This window comes from Equus caballus, chromosome 24 (genome assembly GCF_041296265.1).
Source record: "Equus caballus isolate H_3958 breed thoroughbred chromosome 24, TB-T2T, whole genome shotgun sequence".
In the NCBI taxonomy this organism is placed as follows: Eukaryota; Metazoa; Chordata; class Mammalia; order Perissodactyla; family Equidae; genus Equus; species Equus caballus.
Window position 1 is genome coordinate 55,689,997 of NC_091707.1, and position 14,745 is coordinate 55,704,741.

The window sequence follows — 14,745 nt, forward strand, 5'->3', positions numbered from 1 at the left end:
GTGGTTGCCTCTCTATAATAGGAGGATGGAGATTAATGTGAGTAATAGTTGAAGTTCTTCTCTCAGTTTGTGGGTTTTTTTCAATGGTAATTCACTGTGTCATCAAAAAGTGTGAAATATAATTAAGGAAGGCAGCTATATCTCAGTGTTATGGGATATATGAAACATTGGTTAATGCTTGTATGAAAAACTGAGAGAATTAACGAGAGATACATTGATGTGAGAATAATTCTGTATACAGATTCGGAATATAAAGACTCTTCTTGGTTTTTTTGAATTGTACTCCTTAAAAATTATTAGTGAATTAATGATTTATTCAATAATCAAAGAGACATATATGTAGAAAAAGAGGGACAATATTGGATCGATGATGACTACTGGTGGCGTATGGGTCATATGTGATGAATATGTGTCTGGAACTCTGAGGTCCAACATAAAATTAATCTAGTTGTTTCCTACTGTTTGAAGGCATCCTGTAGACAGATGTCAGGAATAAATGAGGGGCTTATTTTTGATCTTTGTGTTTGTGCATTTTCTTTCTATTATTATAATGGGATAAATGTGAGAATCTATAAATAAATATTTTATAAATAAATACAGATGAATGGAGTAAAGCATGGTCCAATTATAAAAATATGTAGTGAGGCAAGGGATACTATTAATAGATTATGAAAACCCTGAAGTTCAATTAGAAACGAATAGTACAACACTGTTATCTCTTAGGGTAAGGATGACGTAGGCGGTGTAAGTCATAGACAGTGTTCATATTCTGGCTCAATGGCAAGATCAAAGTCGTTTGTTTTCTTAAAAGACTAAATATATATCAAATTAATGATTGCTTGATTAACTATATGAATGTTGAAGTGGGGATCTTTGGAGAGAATGGCTCAATCGTTTTCATCATCTCCTTTGCTTTACACTCCTCAGAACCGCCACCCTGGACCGGATTTAAGGACTCTTGATCACCAGCTCTAGGTGCATCTGTTTTTTAGGAGCCTGGAGACCTGTGTAAGCATAATCAAATTTCTTGTCTCAGTTTGGGTGGTTTGTCTAAGGGTATTCACTGTTTTAATAAAATGTTTGTAATATAAACAATCAAGGCCATCTTTATTCTGTTGATAAATATATTAATATGAACCATTATGTTGATTAATGCATACATGAAAACTCATAATAAATACGACACAGATGTAATGATGTGAGAATGGTTCTAGAGACAGATCAGAGATATCAAGGCCTTGTTGGGTTTTGCGAATCAGAGAGTTTTAAAATTATAATTAGTAATTAATGAACTAATCAGTAAACTATAGAAATGAATGAAGAGAAAGTGATCTTTCTGGATCAATGATGATAACTGCCGGCGTATGAGTCATGGATGATGAGTAATACATGTCTGGAACTCTGAGGTCCAACACAAAAGAAATGTGGTCTTTCTCTTCATGCATTTTCGTTCTGTTATTAGGATTGAGCCAATGAAAGAATCAATCAATAAATATATGGATCAATGGAGAGAAAGTCTCAATCTTTTTATCACCTTTTCTGTTTGGTACTTTTCAGAATAGAAGCTGAAAGATTTCATTGTGATCTATTGTGATCAAGCTTGTCATGTTCCTTTATTGTAGGAAAGAGACCAAGGTGAGTCATGGTTAAAGTTCTTCTCTTGGTTTGGGTCATTAGTTTAAGGGTTTTCGTGGTATTGTTAACAAGTAATCAACATTGTCAAAAAGTTAACTATGGCCCAATGATAAATATGATATGAAACATTATGTTGATTAGTTGATAATATGTAGCTTCGATATTTATAAATGAAAGAGATATCTATTTTGGCAATGATTCTATAGAGGAAAGTTAGGGATACTCAGTTATCTTTGTTTTTTGTTAATTGTATATTTTATCATCATCAGTGAAGTAATAATTTAATTGCTACAAATATATAAATGAATGACCTAAAAGTGGACCTCTCATGAACCCACCATGACGCCTGGTGGCAGATGTCATAGGTGATGAACATGTGTCTGGAACCCTGAGGTCCAACACAATACATACTGTATTTTCTCTGTTTATTTGAGTCTGTTGACATATGTTAGGAATGTATAAAGATCATGTTCTTATTTTGGGTTAATAGATTTGTATTTTTTATTATTATTAGAATAATGATAGAAACATTGAATAAATAGAAATAATAGATTAAGAAGAAAAGGGGAGTTCTGTCTAACTATGAACATACATGGTGAGGCAAGAAATATTAATGAAAACTGCAAACACTGGTGCCCATTAAGTAATAAGTGGATCAAGGGTGTCACCTCTTTGGCCAAGGATCATACAGACATGAATAACTGAGAGTCACTTTTATTGTTCTGGGTCAGTCTTAAGTTTGAAGTTGATCTTTTTGTTAAGAGGAAAAACTTAGGTTATGAAAAATTTATGAACTCCTGAATGACTGAGTAAATGAAATTTGGAAAGGAAGAATCAATGGGGATAAAAGTTTGGGGTTTTTCTGTCATTGATTGTGCTTCGTACTTCCCAAAATGGACACATTTGAGCTGATGGAGCCTTAGCCCATGGTGGCAAGCTGTATGATTGCACCTCTCCGCCGGAAGCTCAGAGATCAAGGTGAGTAATAGTCCAAATTCTTGTCTTGGTTTTAGTGATTTCTTTTTTCAGTGTATTCAGTGTATTATTCAAAAGTTCCATATAGAGTCATAGAAGACCAACTGTAGCTCAGTGATAAATACTGAATTTTATGAAACATTATATTGATTAATGCATAAATGAAAAACAGCCTAAATTTTAAAAAGTGATATGTTAAAGTGAGAATGATTCTATATACAGCTTAGAGATGTCATGACTCTTTTTGTTTTTGTGTGAATAATAGAGTTTTAAAATTATCGTTCGTGAGTTAATGAATTAGTCAATAAACAACGTAGACGCGAATGCAGAAAAGGAAGGACCGTATTGGGCCACTGGCGACTACTGGCGGCAGTGAGTTGTGTATGATGAGCGCGTGTCTGGCACTCTGTGGTCCACAGAAGTGGGATCTGCTCCATTGTCCTATTTGAAGTGACTCTATAGACAGAGGTCGGGAATATACAAAATCTTATTTTTGGTTATTTTTTTTTTCATTTATTTATTTTCGGATGTACATCATAATATATTTCGAATTCTGTGTAGATTACATCATGTTCACCACCTGTTATTTTTGGTCTTTATGTTCATGCATGTTCTACTTTTATATAATTGGATTGATAAAATACTCAATAAACACAAATAAACAAAGATGAAAGCAGTGAAATATATTGTCCAATTATAAAAATATGTGGTTAGGCAAGGAATAGTATTAATATATATTTAAAACACTGATAATGTGCAAGATTGAGGACTGTTAATGGAAGAGATATAGTCTATTTGGGAAATTATTCTGTAGACTGATATTAAAATATTCAAAGATCTTGTTCTTTTTCAAAAAATTTAGTTTATTTTTATTGATATGCAATGACATATTATATTAGTTTCAGGTGTACAACATAATGATTTGATATATGTATATATAGCCTAATGATCACCACAATAAGTCTAGTAAAATCTGTCACCATACATCGTTACAAACATTTATTTTCTTGTGATGAGAGCTTTTAAGATTTACTCTTTTCTGAACTTTCAAATATGCAATACAGTATTATTAACTATACTTCCCATGCTGTGCATTATTTCCCTGTGACTTATTTATTTTCTAACTGGAAGTTTGTACCTTTTGATCCCTTCAACCATTTTGCCCACCCCCAACCCCCAGCTCTGTTCTCTGTATCTATGAACTCTGTGTTTTCTTTCTTTCTTTTTTAGATTCCACACATAAGTGAGAGCATACAGTCTCACTTAAGTCTGTGTGACTTACTTCACTTAGCATAATGCCCTCAAGGTCCATCTGTGTTGTCTCAAATGGCAAGATTTCCTTCTTTTTTATGGCTGAATAATATTCCATTGTACAAATATACCACTTCTTTATTCATCCATCAGTGGACACTTGTTATTTCCATATCTTGGCTATTGTAAATAATGCTGCAGTGAACGTGGGGGTGCATATTTTTTTGAGTTAGTGTCTTCGTTTTTTCAGACAAATACCCAGAGGTGGAATTGCTGGATCATATGGTAGTTGTATTTTTAATTTTTGGAGGAACCTCCATACTATTTTCCATAGTGGCTGCACCAAATTGTATTCCAACCAACAGTGCACAAGGCTCCCCTTTTCTCCGCATCCTTGCCAATGCTTCTTGCTTTTTGTCTTTTTGGTAATAGCAATTCCGACAGGTTTAGGTGATGTCTCATTGTGGTTTTGATTTGTATTTCCATGATTATTAGTGATGTTGAGCACCTTTTCATGTACCTGTTCGCCATCTGTATGTCTTCTGTTCTTGAGTTTTTGTGAACCATGTATTTTTAAAATTATTATCAATGAACTAATGATTTGATTAATACAAATGTAGAAATTAACAAAGAAAAGGAGTGTCAAATGTGGATCGGCGATGATGACTGATGGTGTAGGAGTCAGGGACAATGAAAATATGTGTCTGAAACTCCGGGGTCCAGTGCAGAATATAACTAGTCTATTCCTTCTGCTGGAATTGTTTCTGTAGAGAGATGTTAGGAATGTAAAGAGGTCATATTCTTATGTTGACAGAATCATTAACCAAATATAAATACGTATATAAAAAAGATGATGGTGAAGCCTCATCTGTCTATTAACATATGTGATGAGGAAAATATATTATTAATACAAATTTAAAGCACTGATGCCCATTAAGAAATAAGTAGATCAAGAAATCACCTCTTTGACCAAAGTCAGCTAAACACAGATGAATACAGATTATTTTAATTATCCAGTGTCAGTCTCAAGATGGAATTTTTTCCTTTTTAAGATAAAAATTATATATTAAAAAATAATAACTAACTAAATACTGAGTAAATGAAACATGGAAAGCAAGCATCAGTGGAGATTTGGTATCCGTTTTATCATCTGCTCTTCTGTATTCTCTTCAGAGCGAAAACGCTCAAGATGATGTGAGCATCTTCCGTGGTCACAAACTCTATAGTTGTGACTTTATAATAGGAGCCTGGAGAACAATGTGAGTAATAGTTGAAGTTCTTGCCTTGGTTTCAGTGTTTTGGTTGCTTTTAAGATTATTCACTGTATTACTAAAAAGTATGGAATATAAGCTAAGAAGGCAACTGTATCTCAGTGTTAAATATGGGATATATGAAACATTCTATTGGTTAATGCACATATGGAAAACTGAAGGTTAATTAATGAAAGATCCATTGCTTGAGAATATCTGTCTTCATTTTAAGGGCATCAAGGCTCTTCTTGGTTTTTGTGAACAACCGGGTTTTAAAATTGTTGGTGAATTAATGGTCTAATCAGTATACAAATAGAATGTAGTGAGAACAAAGAGGTAATATTGGATCGATGATGACTACTGGTGGCGTACGAGTCGTAGATGATGAATACGTGTCTGGAACTGAGGTCCAACATAAAGTTAATCTAGTCCATTCCCCTTGTTTGCAGGTGAGAAATATACCAAGATCTTGTTTTTGGTGTTAGTGTTCCTGCATTTTCACCTATTATTATAATTGGATAAATGAGAGGATCTACAACATATAAATAAAAAATACGAAGCATTGTCCAATTATAAAAATATGTGATGAGGCAAGAAATAGTATTTATATATTATGAAAACCATGAAGTTCAATTAGAAACAAATAGCATATGATTGTTACCTGTATGGTGGAGAATGACGTAGACAGGATAAGTTATAGAAAATGCTCCTAGTCTCAGTCACTGGTAAAATCGAACTTCATTTTCTTAAGGGAAAAAAGCATATACACCAAATTAATGATTGCCTAAATGACTGACTACATGAGAGGTGAAAGGCAAGGATCAATGGAGGGAATCTCTCAACCTTTTGTATCATCTGCTCTGCCCTCTACTCCTTAGAATGGACACATTGGACCTGACTTAAGGATTCTTCCTTGATCATGAGCCCTAGGGTTGCATCTCTGTTTTAGGAGTCTGGAGACCACTGTGAGTGATAATCAAATCTCTTGTCTTGGTTTGGGTGGTTTTTTTAAAGGATATTCATTGTATTGATAAAAAGTGTGAAATATACTCAAAGACAGTTAACTGTGTCCTAGTGAGAAATATGGGATTAACAAGAAGCATTGTATTGCTTAATGCTTATATGAAAAACTGGTAGTAAATATGACAGATATAATGACGTGAGGATGCTCCCAAATACCTATTAGAGCTACTAAGGCCTTCTTGGGTTTTTGTGAATCACAGAGTTTTCAAAGTGTAATTAGTGAATTAATGAATTAATCAATAAACAATATAGAATGAATGAAGAGAGGCTGCCGGCATATGAGTCATAGATGATAAATAATATGTGTCTGGAACTCTGAGTTCCCACAGTAAAGAAATGTGGTCCTTCTCTTTATGCATTTTCATTCTTTAGTTGGATCACTGAAACAGCAGTGAGGAAATCTATAAAAAATAAAGTTGAATTGTTGAAGCATCGTCGAATTTTTACAATATGTGGGGAGGCCAGATATGCTATTAATATAATTTGAAAACTCTGAAGTCCAAAGAGAAATAAATGGAATATGACTATAACCTCTTTGGCTAGGATGAGATAGACAGGATTAATTGTAGATGGTGTTTATGTTCTGGGTCACTGGGAAGTTCAAAGTAGTTCTTAAAAGAGAGTGAAATAAATATGCTCCAATAATGATCGGCTAAATGACTGACTAAATGAACGATGTAAAGGGAGGCTGGAGAGAATGGAGAGACTATCTCAACCTTTGCATCACCGTTTCTGCTTGATATTCTTCAGAATGGAGGTTCTAGTTGATTTCAGGTTCTGCTCCGATCAAGATTGTTTGTTGCCTCCACGTTAGGAGAGAGACCAAGGTGAGTAGTAATCAGAGATTTTGTCATAGTTTGGTCATTTGTTTAAGGATATTCACAGTTTTATTAAAAATTAGTAAATATAATCAAAAAGTAAATTGTGGCCCAATGACAAATGATATGAAACATTATGTTGATTGGTTCGTAGTATTTAACATTGAGATTGATTAATGGGAGAGAGACAATCTATGTTGGCAATTACTATATAGATAGAAGTTGGGGATATTCAAGTTGTTGGTTCTTCAGTTTTTGTTAATCGTGTTTATTTCAGTTATCAGTGAATTAATGATTTATCAATACAGATGTAGAAATGAATGAAGAAAAAGTGGACCTCTGATGGACCATGATACCTACTGGTGGTAGATGAGTTGCAGCCACTGAATAATATATGTCTGGAGCTCTGAGGTCCAAGTCTATACATACTCTGTTATCTGTTTGTTTGATCCTACGGACAGGTGTTAGGAGACATCATGTTTTTACTTTGAGTTCATAGATTTAGTTTAATTATTATAAATGGATTAATGATAGAACCATTTAAAGATATGTAAATAACAGATAAATATAAAAGTGTAAATCACTGTCCAACTGTGAACACATGGTAAGGCAAGAAATATTAATAAAAATTGCAAATACTGATGCTCGTTAAGAAATAAATGGATCCGAGGATGTCACCTCTTTGGCCAAGGATCATATAGACATTAATTGAGTCAATTTCATTGTTCTGGGTCAATCTCAAGTTTGAGGTTGTTCTTTTTCTTAAGAGAAAAAATATCTACATTATGAAAATTTATAAATTCCTAAATGACTGGGTAGATGAAATATGGAAAGGAAGAGTCAATGGGGATGAAAAGTTTTATTATTTTTTTTATCATCGATTGTACCTTGTACTTCCCAAAATGGACGCGTCTGAGTTGATGAAGATTTATTCCATGGTGGCGAGCTGTATGATTGCGTCTCTGTGCCAGAAGCTTAGAGATCAATGTAACAAAGTTCTTGTCTCGGTATCAGTGACTTTTTTCAGCGAGTTCAGTGTATTATTCCAAAGTTCCACATAGAATCACAGAAGGCTGACTGTAGCTCAGTGATAAATACTGAATTTTATAGAACATTACATTGATTGATGCATAAATGAATAACAGCCTAACTTTAAAAAAGAGATATATTGATATGGGAATGATTCTATATACAGCTTAAGGATATCGTGACTTTTCTTGGATTTTTGTGAAAAATAAGGTTTTAAAATTATTATTAGTGACTTAATAAATTAGTCAGTAAACATTGTGGAAATGAACAGAGAAAAAGAGGGGCCATATTTTGGATCAGTGATGACTGCTGGTGGCATATGAGTCGTATACGATGAATACGTGTCTGGAACTCTCAGGTCCAACAGAAGTGGAATCTGGTCCATTGTCCTGTTTGAGGTGATTCCATAGACAGAGGTCAGGAATATACAAGGATCTTGTTTTTGATCTTTATGTTCATGCATTTTCGTTCTGTTTTTATAATTGGATCAATAAAATGATCGACCAAACACACATGCAAATAAAGATGGTGGTGAAATACTGTCCAATTATACAAATATATGGTTAGACAAGGAATAGTATTAATGTCTATTTTAAAAACTGAAATCTATAAGGGACTATACGGTACAAGGGTGTTATTCTTTGACTAAGGACAATGTGGTTATTAAATGTTAGTCAATGTTCATCTTCTCTATCAGTGACTAGATTGATAGTGTTCATTTACTTATGAGAAAATAAAATATACATTATTCCAATTCACTGCTTAATAATTGACTGACTAAATGAAAGGTGGAACGCAAGGACCAATGAACAGAATGTGTCAATCGTTTTTTCACTTGCTCTGCCCTGTACTCCTCAGAATGGACGCGGAAGCTGATTTAGCCTCTCTCAGATCCAGGCGCTCTATGGTTGCATCTGTGTAATAGGAGGACGGAGATTAATGTGAGTAACAATTGAAGTTATTTTCTTGCTTAGGTGTTGCTTTTTTAAGGTAATTCACTGCATTATTAAAAAGTATAAAATATGACTCAAGGAGGCAGTGTATCTCAGTGATAAATATGGGATATAGGAACCATTATACTGATTAATCTTTCGGTGGAAAAGTGGAGATAATTAATCAAAGAGGTACATTGATGTTTGAATAATCTATGTAAAGATTAGGGACATAAAACTCTGGAGGTTTTGTAAATTATAGCATTTAAAATTATTTGTGAATTAATGATTTAATTAATAAGCAATTAAAATGAATCTAGAAAAAGGAATGATATTGGATCGATGCTGACTACTGGTGGCGTACGAGTTGTATACGATGACTACGTATCTGGACCTCTGAGGTCCAACACAAAAGAAATCTAGTCCATTCCCATTGTTGGGGATCCTATTGACAGATAGCAGAAATATATCAGGATCTTCTTTTTGGTCTTAGTGTTCATGCATTTGAGTTCAATTCTTATAATTGGATAAATTAGAGATTCTATAAATAAATACATAAAGTAAGTGAAGAAGAATGGAGTGAAGCATTGTCTAATTATAAAAATATGCAGTGAGGCCAAAATACTATTAATATATTATGAAAATCCGAAAGTTCAATTAGAAATAATTGGTACATGGCTGTATGGCTAAAGATGGCATAGTATAAATCATAGACAATGTTCAAATTCTGGGTCAGTGGCAAAATTAAAGTTATTCATTTTCTTAAGAGAAAAAAATATTTACACCAAATTAATGATTGCCCAAACTACTGACTAAATGAAAGGTTAAAAGCAATGATCAATGGAGAGAATGTCTCAACTATTTTTATCATCTGCTCTGCTCTGCACTCCTCAGAAGAGACACACTGCGCCTGTTTAAGGATTCCTCCTTGTCGTGAGCCCTAGGGTTGCATCTCTGTTTTAGGAGCCTGGAGACCAGTGTGAGTGATAATCAAACTTCTTGCCTTGGTTTGGGTGGTTTGTCTAAGGGTACTCATTGTACTGATAAAAAGTATAAAAGATACTCAAAGACAGCCAACTGTGTCCTGGTGAGAAATAGGTGATTAACAAGAAACATTATATTGATTAATGCTTATATGAAAAACTGATAATAAATATGACAGAGATATAAAGATGTGAGAATGGTTCCACATACGTATTAGAGCTATCAAGGTCCTTTTGAGTTTTTCTGAATCATAGAATTTTAAAAGTGTAATTTGTGAATTAATGAATTAATCAAAATAATATAGAAACGAATGAAGAGAAAGTCATCTTTTCTGGATCGATGATGACAACTGCCAGCGCTTGAGTCATGATGATGAATGATATGTGTCTGGAACTCTGAGGTCCAATATAAAAGAGATGAGGCCTTTCTCTTCATGCGTTTTCATTCTTTATTATAATTGGATCAACGAAATATCAATGAGGAAATATATATATTAAAAACAGCTGAATTGTAGAAGTGTTGTCCAATTTTAAAAATATTTGGGGAGGCCAGAAATACTATCAATATAATTTGAAAACACTGAAGTCCAAAGAGAAATAAATGGTACGTGACTGCAACCTCTTTGGCTCAGGATGACATAGACAGGATAAATTGTAGGCAGTGTTTATGTTCTGGGTCAGTGGAAGTGTGAAGTAGTTCATTTTCTTAAGGGAAAATGAAATATACTCCAAATAAGGATTGCCTAAATGAAAGATGTAAGGTGAGACTCAGTGGAAGACTGTCTCAGTTTTTGTCATCTGCTCTGCTCTATACTCTGCAGAAGGGACACACTGAAGCTGATTGTAATACTCTTCCAAGGGCGTGAACTCTCTCAATGCGTCTCTGTGCTAGGAGCATGTGGACCAACGTGAGTAACGGTCAAAGTTCTTGTCTTACTTTGAGTGCTTTGTTTAAGGCTATTCACTGTATTACTCAAAAACATTAAATATAATCAAAGAAGGCAAAATATGCCAGTGTTAAATGTCAGGTTGATATGAGGCATAATGTTAACTAATCTATGAATGTAACCCTTAGGTCAGTTAATGAAAGCGATTTAGTCTCTGTGTAATATTACAGACAGAGATATTAGGAATGTTGAGGCATTGTATTCTTATTTGTTTAATTTATGTGTGTTTCTTAATGAATTCATCAATATTTATGAGAATGAAAAAAAGCAAGAAGGCTAATAATGGACCAATGATGACGATCGGTGGCGTTTCTGAGTCATACACTATGAATACTATGTGTCTGAAACTCTGAGGGCTGATACAAAGATACTCTAGTCCTTTTCTTGCTTGTGTAGGGACCCTATATATAGGTGTCAATAAGATATAAGGACTTTGTTCTCGCTCTTTGTGTTCATGAGTTTTAATAATTAATTTGTAAAAGTGGGAATGGTAGAATAAATTAACAAACGTATAAATGAATAAAGGTGGAGAGGTTGAAGCATTGTTCTTTGGTAAATATGTAGTAAGCTAAAACAACGTTAATATCGTTAAAATGGATATAAAAGGACCAAGTGTATTACATCTTTTCCTAAGGTTGATACGGACGATGAAATTTAGCAATCAGTTATTGACTGATTCAGTTGCAAGTTTGAACTTTATTTTTAAGGTAGAAATGAATACATTCCCATAAGCTAATAAATACTTAAATGACCGTGTATATGAATGGTGGAAAGTATGGATCACTAGAGAGAAAGTCTTAACCTTTTTATCACTTTCTCTGCTTGGTACTCCTCAGAACAGATGCTCGAGCTGATTTCATCTTCTATCGTGATCAAGATTGTCATGTTCCCTTTGTGTTAGGAAAGATACTAAGGTGAGTAATGATCAAAAATTTTATCTTGGTTTGTGTCAATTTTTTAAGTGTATTCATGGTGTTATTAAAAAGTGATGAATATAATAAAAAAGTTAACTATGGCCTAATGATAAATATGATATGAAACATTATTTTGATTCATTTAATATATGTAACATTGAGATTGATTAATTAAAGCTGTAATCTATGTTGGCAGTGATTCTATAGTAGAAGTTAGGAATATTCAAGTATCTTCTTCTTCAGTTTTGTGAACCTTGTGTTTATTTTATTATTTTCAATGAATTAATTATTTAATTGATAGAAGTGTAGAAATGGATGAAGAAAAAGTAGGCCTCTTTTGGACCAATGATGACGACTAATGGCGGATAAGTCGTGGACGATGAATAATACGTGTCTGGATATCTGAGGTCCTCACAGTACGTTGGCTATTCCTTCTGCTGTGTTTGATCTTGTAGACTGATGTAAGGAATATGCAAAGATCATGTACCTATTTTGAGTTCATAGATTTAGATTTGTTGTTATTAATGGAGCAATGGTAGACCATTAAAGAAATATAAACAGTATGTAAAGAAAAAAGGGTGAAGCATTATTCAACTATGAACATATAAGGAAAGGCAAGAAATATTAATAAAATTGAAAACACTGATGCCCATTTAGAAATAAGTGGATCAGAGGTCTACATCCTTGGCTAATTATCATATAGACATAAATAAGTAAGAGTCAATTTATTTATTCTGAGTCAGTTTCAAGTTTGGGGTGGTTCCTTTGATTAAGAGAAAAAACATTTACATTATGAAAAGTTTATGAATACCTAAATAAGTGAGTATAATGTCCTAACTTTTTTTTAATCATTGACTGTGCTTTTTCTTCTCAGAATGGACACACTCAGGCTGAGTAAGCAGTATTCCATGGTGTCGAGTTCATGATTGCACCTTTGCGTTAGGAGCACAGAGACCAATGTGAGTAATAGTTACGTTTCTTGTTCTGGTTTCAGCAAGTGTCTTTTAGGGTGTTCAGTGGATTTTTTTAAGTGCTATATAGAGTCTGGTGGCCAACTATAGCTCAGTGATAACTATTGAATTAATATGAAACATTATGTGGATCACCATATAAATGAAATTTAAGGTAATTAATGGAAAGATATATCGATGTGAGAATGATTCTATATACAGATGAAGGATACCATGACTCTTCCTGGACTTTTGTGAAAAATAGGGTTTTAAAATTATTATTGGTTATTTAATGAATTAGTCAATAAACAATGTAGAAAAGAAAAAGAGGGACGATATTGGCTCGATGATGACTGCTGGTGGCGTATGAGTCGGATCCGATGAATACGTGTCTGGAACTCTGAGGTCCAACAGAAGTGGAATCTGGTCCATTCCCATTGTTTGAAGGCATCCTTTAGAGAGATGTCAGGAATATACAAGGATCTTGTTTTTCATTTTCATTCTATCTTTATAATTGGATAAATGGATCTGTAAATAAATATGTAAATATAGATGAATGGAGTAAAGCATGGTCCAATTATAAAAATATGTGGTGAGGCTAGAAAAACACTATGGATATATTATGAAAACCCTGAATTTCAATTAGAAATAAATAGTACATGACTGTTACCTTATGGATTAGGATGATATAGATAGTAAATTCATAAATAATATTCAGATTCTGGGTCAGTTGCAGGATTAATGTTCTTTTTCTTAAGGGAAAAAATATATATGCCCAATTAGTGATTTCCCAAACTGCTAAGTGAAAGGGGAAACACAAGGACCAGTGGAGAGAAAGTCTCAACCATTTTTGTCTGTTGCTCTGTCCTGTACTCCTCAGAGTGGACGCCCTGGACCTGATTTAAGGATTCTTTCCGGATCACAAGCCCTAGGGCTGCATCCCAGTTCTAGGAGCCTAGAGAGCAAGGTGAGTGATAATCAAACTTCTTGTCTTGGTTTGGGTGGTTCGTTTAAGAGTATTTGCTGTATTGGCAAAAAGTATCAAATAGAATCTAAGAAAGCCACCTGTGCCCTTGTGACAAATGTGGGATTAATACGAAGTATCACGTTGATTAAAGCTTTTAAGAAAACTGAGGATAATGACAATGATATATTGATGCGGGAATGATTCTTGGTAGATATGAGAGTTGTCAACGTTTTGTTGAGCTCTTTTGAATCATAGAGTTTTAAAATTGTAGTTGAATTAATGAATTAATCAATGAACAGTATAGAACTGAATGAGGAGAAAGTGGTCTTTTCTGGATCAATGATGATAACTGCCAGCGCATGAGTCACAGATGATGAATAATATGTGTCTGGAACTCTGAGGTCCAAAAGAGAAGACATGTGGTCTTTCTCTTCATGTATTTCCATTTTTATTATAATTGGATCAATGAAATATCAATGAAGAAATATATTAAAAAATAGAGTCGAATTGTAGAAGCATTGTCCAATTTTAAAATTATGTGGGGAGGCCAGAAATACTGTTACATAATTTGAAAGCACTGAAGTCCAAAGGGAAATAAATGGTACATGACTGTGACCTCTTTGGCTAAGGATGATACAGACAAGATAAATTATAGACAGTGTTTATGTTCTGGGTCAGTGGGAAGTTTAAAGTAGTACATTTCCTTAAGAGAAAATGAAATCTACTCCAAATCAGGATTGCCTAAATGGAAGACGTGAAGCAAGGATCAATGGAGGAATGTCTCATTTTTTATCACTTGCTCTGTACTCCTCAGAATGGATGACTTGAGCTGATTCTAACGTTCTTCCAAGATCGCCAGCTCTCTGAATGCATCTCTGTTGTAGGAGCATGGAGACCACTGTGAGTAATGGTCAGAGTTCTTGTATGAGTTTGAATGATTTGTTGAAAGCTATTCACTGTATTATTCAAAAGTATTAAATGTGATCAGAAAAGGTGAAACATGCTTGATACGAGGCATTGTGTCGACTGATCCATAAATGTAACACTGAGGCCAGCTAATGCAAGAGATTT

General features: G+C 33.9%; 12 non-coding genes and 3 pseudogenes across 12 annotated transcripts; all 15 read left to right on the plus strand.

The window, feature by feature from the left end:
* The first annotated feature begins 360 nt into the window (after positions 1–360).
* On the plus strand, positions 361–432 carry LOC111770522 (small nucleolar RNA SNORD113/SNORD114 family). The gene has a single exon (XR_002803793.1). It is a non-coding gene; the product is annotated as a small nucleolar RNA SNORD113/SNORD114 family (small nucleolar RNA).
* Positions 433–1,337: 905 nt separating this feature from the next.
* On the plus strand, positions 1,338–1,412 carry LOC111770521 (small nucleolar RNA SNORD113/SNORD114 family). Its single transcript, XR_002803792.1, has one exon. It is a non-coding gene; the product is annotated as a small nucleolar RNA SNORD113/SNORD114 family (small nucleolar RNA).
* Positions 1,413–1,953: 541 nt separating this feature from the next.
* Positions 1,954–2,034, plus strand: LOC111770495 (small nucleolar RNA SNORD113/SNORD114 family; annotated as a pseudogene).
* A 922-nt stretch (positions 2,035–2,956) lies between these two features.
* Positions 2,957–3,027, plus strand: LOC111770501 (small nucleolar RNA SNORD113/SNORD114 family). The gene has a single exon (XR_002803774.1). It is a non-coding gene; the product is annotated as a small nucleolar RNA SNORD113/SNORD114 family (small nucleolar RNA).
* Positions 3,028–4,510: 1,483 nt separating this feature from the next.
* On the plus strand, positions 4,511–4,584 carry LOC111770491 (small nucleolar RNA SNORD113/SNORD114 family). Its single transcript, XR_002803767.1, has one exon. It is a non-coding gene; the product is annotated as a small nucleolar RNA SNORD113/SNORD114 family (small nucleolar RNA).
* An 870-nt stretch (positions 4,585–5,454) lies between these two features.
* LOC111770533 (small nucleolar RNA SNORD113/SNORD114 family) lies at positions 5,455–5,524 on the plus strand. The gene has a single exon (XR_002803804.1). It is a non-coding gene; the product is annotated as a small nucleolar RNA SNORD113/SNORD114 family (small nucleolar RNA).
* Positions 5,525–6,383: 859 nt separating this feature from the next.
* LOC111770493 (small nucleolar RNA SNORD113/SNORD114 family) lies at positions 6,384–6,460 on the plus strand (annotated as a pseudogene).
* Positions 6,461–7,295: 835 nt separating this feature from the next.
* LOC111770488 (small nucleolar RNA SNORD113/SNORD114 family) lies at positions 7,296–7,369 on the plus strand. Its single transcript, XR_002803764.1, has one exon. It is a non-coding gene; the product is annotated as a small nucleolar RNA SNORD113/SNORD114 family (small nucleolar RNA).
* Positions 7,370–8,273: 904 nt separating this feature from the next.
* On the plus strand, positions 8,274–8,345 carry LOC111770527 (small nucleolar RNA SNORD113/SNORD114 family). Its single transcript, XR_002803798.1, has one exon. It is a non-coding gene; the product is annotated as a small nucleolar RNA SNORD113/SNORD114 family (small nucleolar RNA).
* Positions 8,346–9,248: 903 nt separating this feature from the next.
* Positions 9,249–9,320, plus strand: LOC111770538 (small nucleolar RNA SNORD113/SNORD114 family). The gene has a single exon (XR_002803809.1). It is a non-coding gene; the product is annotated as a small nucleolar RNA SNORD113/SNORD114 family (small nucleolar RNA).
* A 909-nt stretch (positions 9,321–10,229) lies between these two features.
* Positions 10,230–10,303, plus strand: LOC111770535 (small nucleolar RNA SNORD113/SNORD114 family). The gene has a single exon (XR_002803806.1). It is a non-coding gene; the product is annotated as a small nucleolar RNA SNORD113/SNORD114 family (small nucleolar RNA).
* Positions 10,304–11,126: 823 nt separating this feature from the next.
* On the plus strand, positions 11,127–11,203 carry LOC111770545 (small nucleolar RNA SNORD113/SNORD114 family; annotated as a pseudogene).
* An 892-nt stretch (positions 11,204–12,095) lies between these two features.
* LOC111770544 (small nucleolar RNA SNORD113/SNORD114 family) lies at positions 12,096–12,170 on the plus strand. Its single transcript, XR_002803815.1, has one exon. It is a non-coding gene; the product is annotated as a small nucleolar RNA SNORD113/SNORD114 family (small nucleolar RNA).
* Positions 12,171–13,046: 876 nt separating this feature from the next.
* On the plus strand, positions 13,047–13,118 carry LOC111770542 (small nucleolar RNA SNORD113/SNORD114 family). Its single transcript, XR_002803813.1, has one exon. It is a non-coding gene; the product is annotated as a small nucleolar RNA SNORD113/SNORD114 family (small nucleolar RNA).
* An 888-nt stretch (positions 13,119–14,006) lies between these two features.
* LOC111770524 (small nucleolar RNA SNORD113/SNORD114 family) lies at positions 14,007–14,081 on the plus strand. Its single transcript, XR_002803795.1, has one exon. It is a non-coding gene; the product is annotated as a small nucleolar RNA SNORD113/SNORD114 family (small nucleolar RNA).
* Positions 14,082–14,745: the final 664 nt, after the last annotated feature.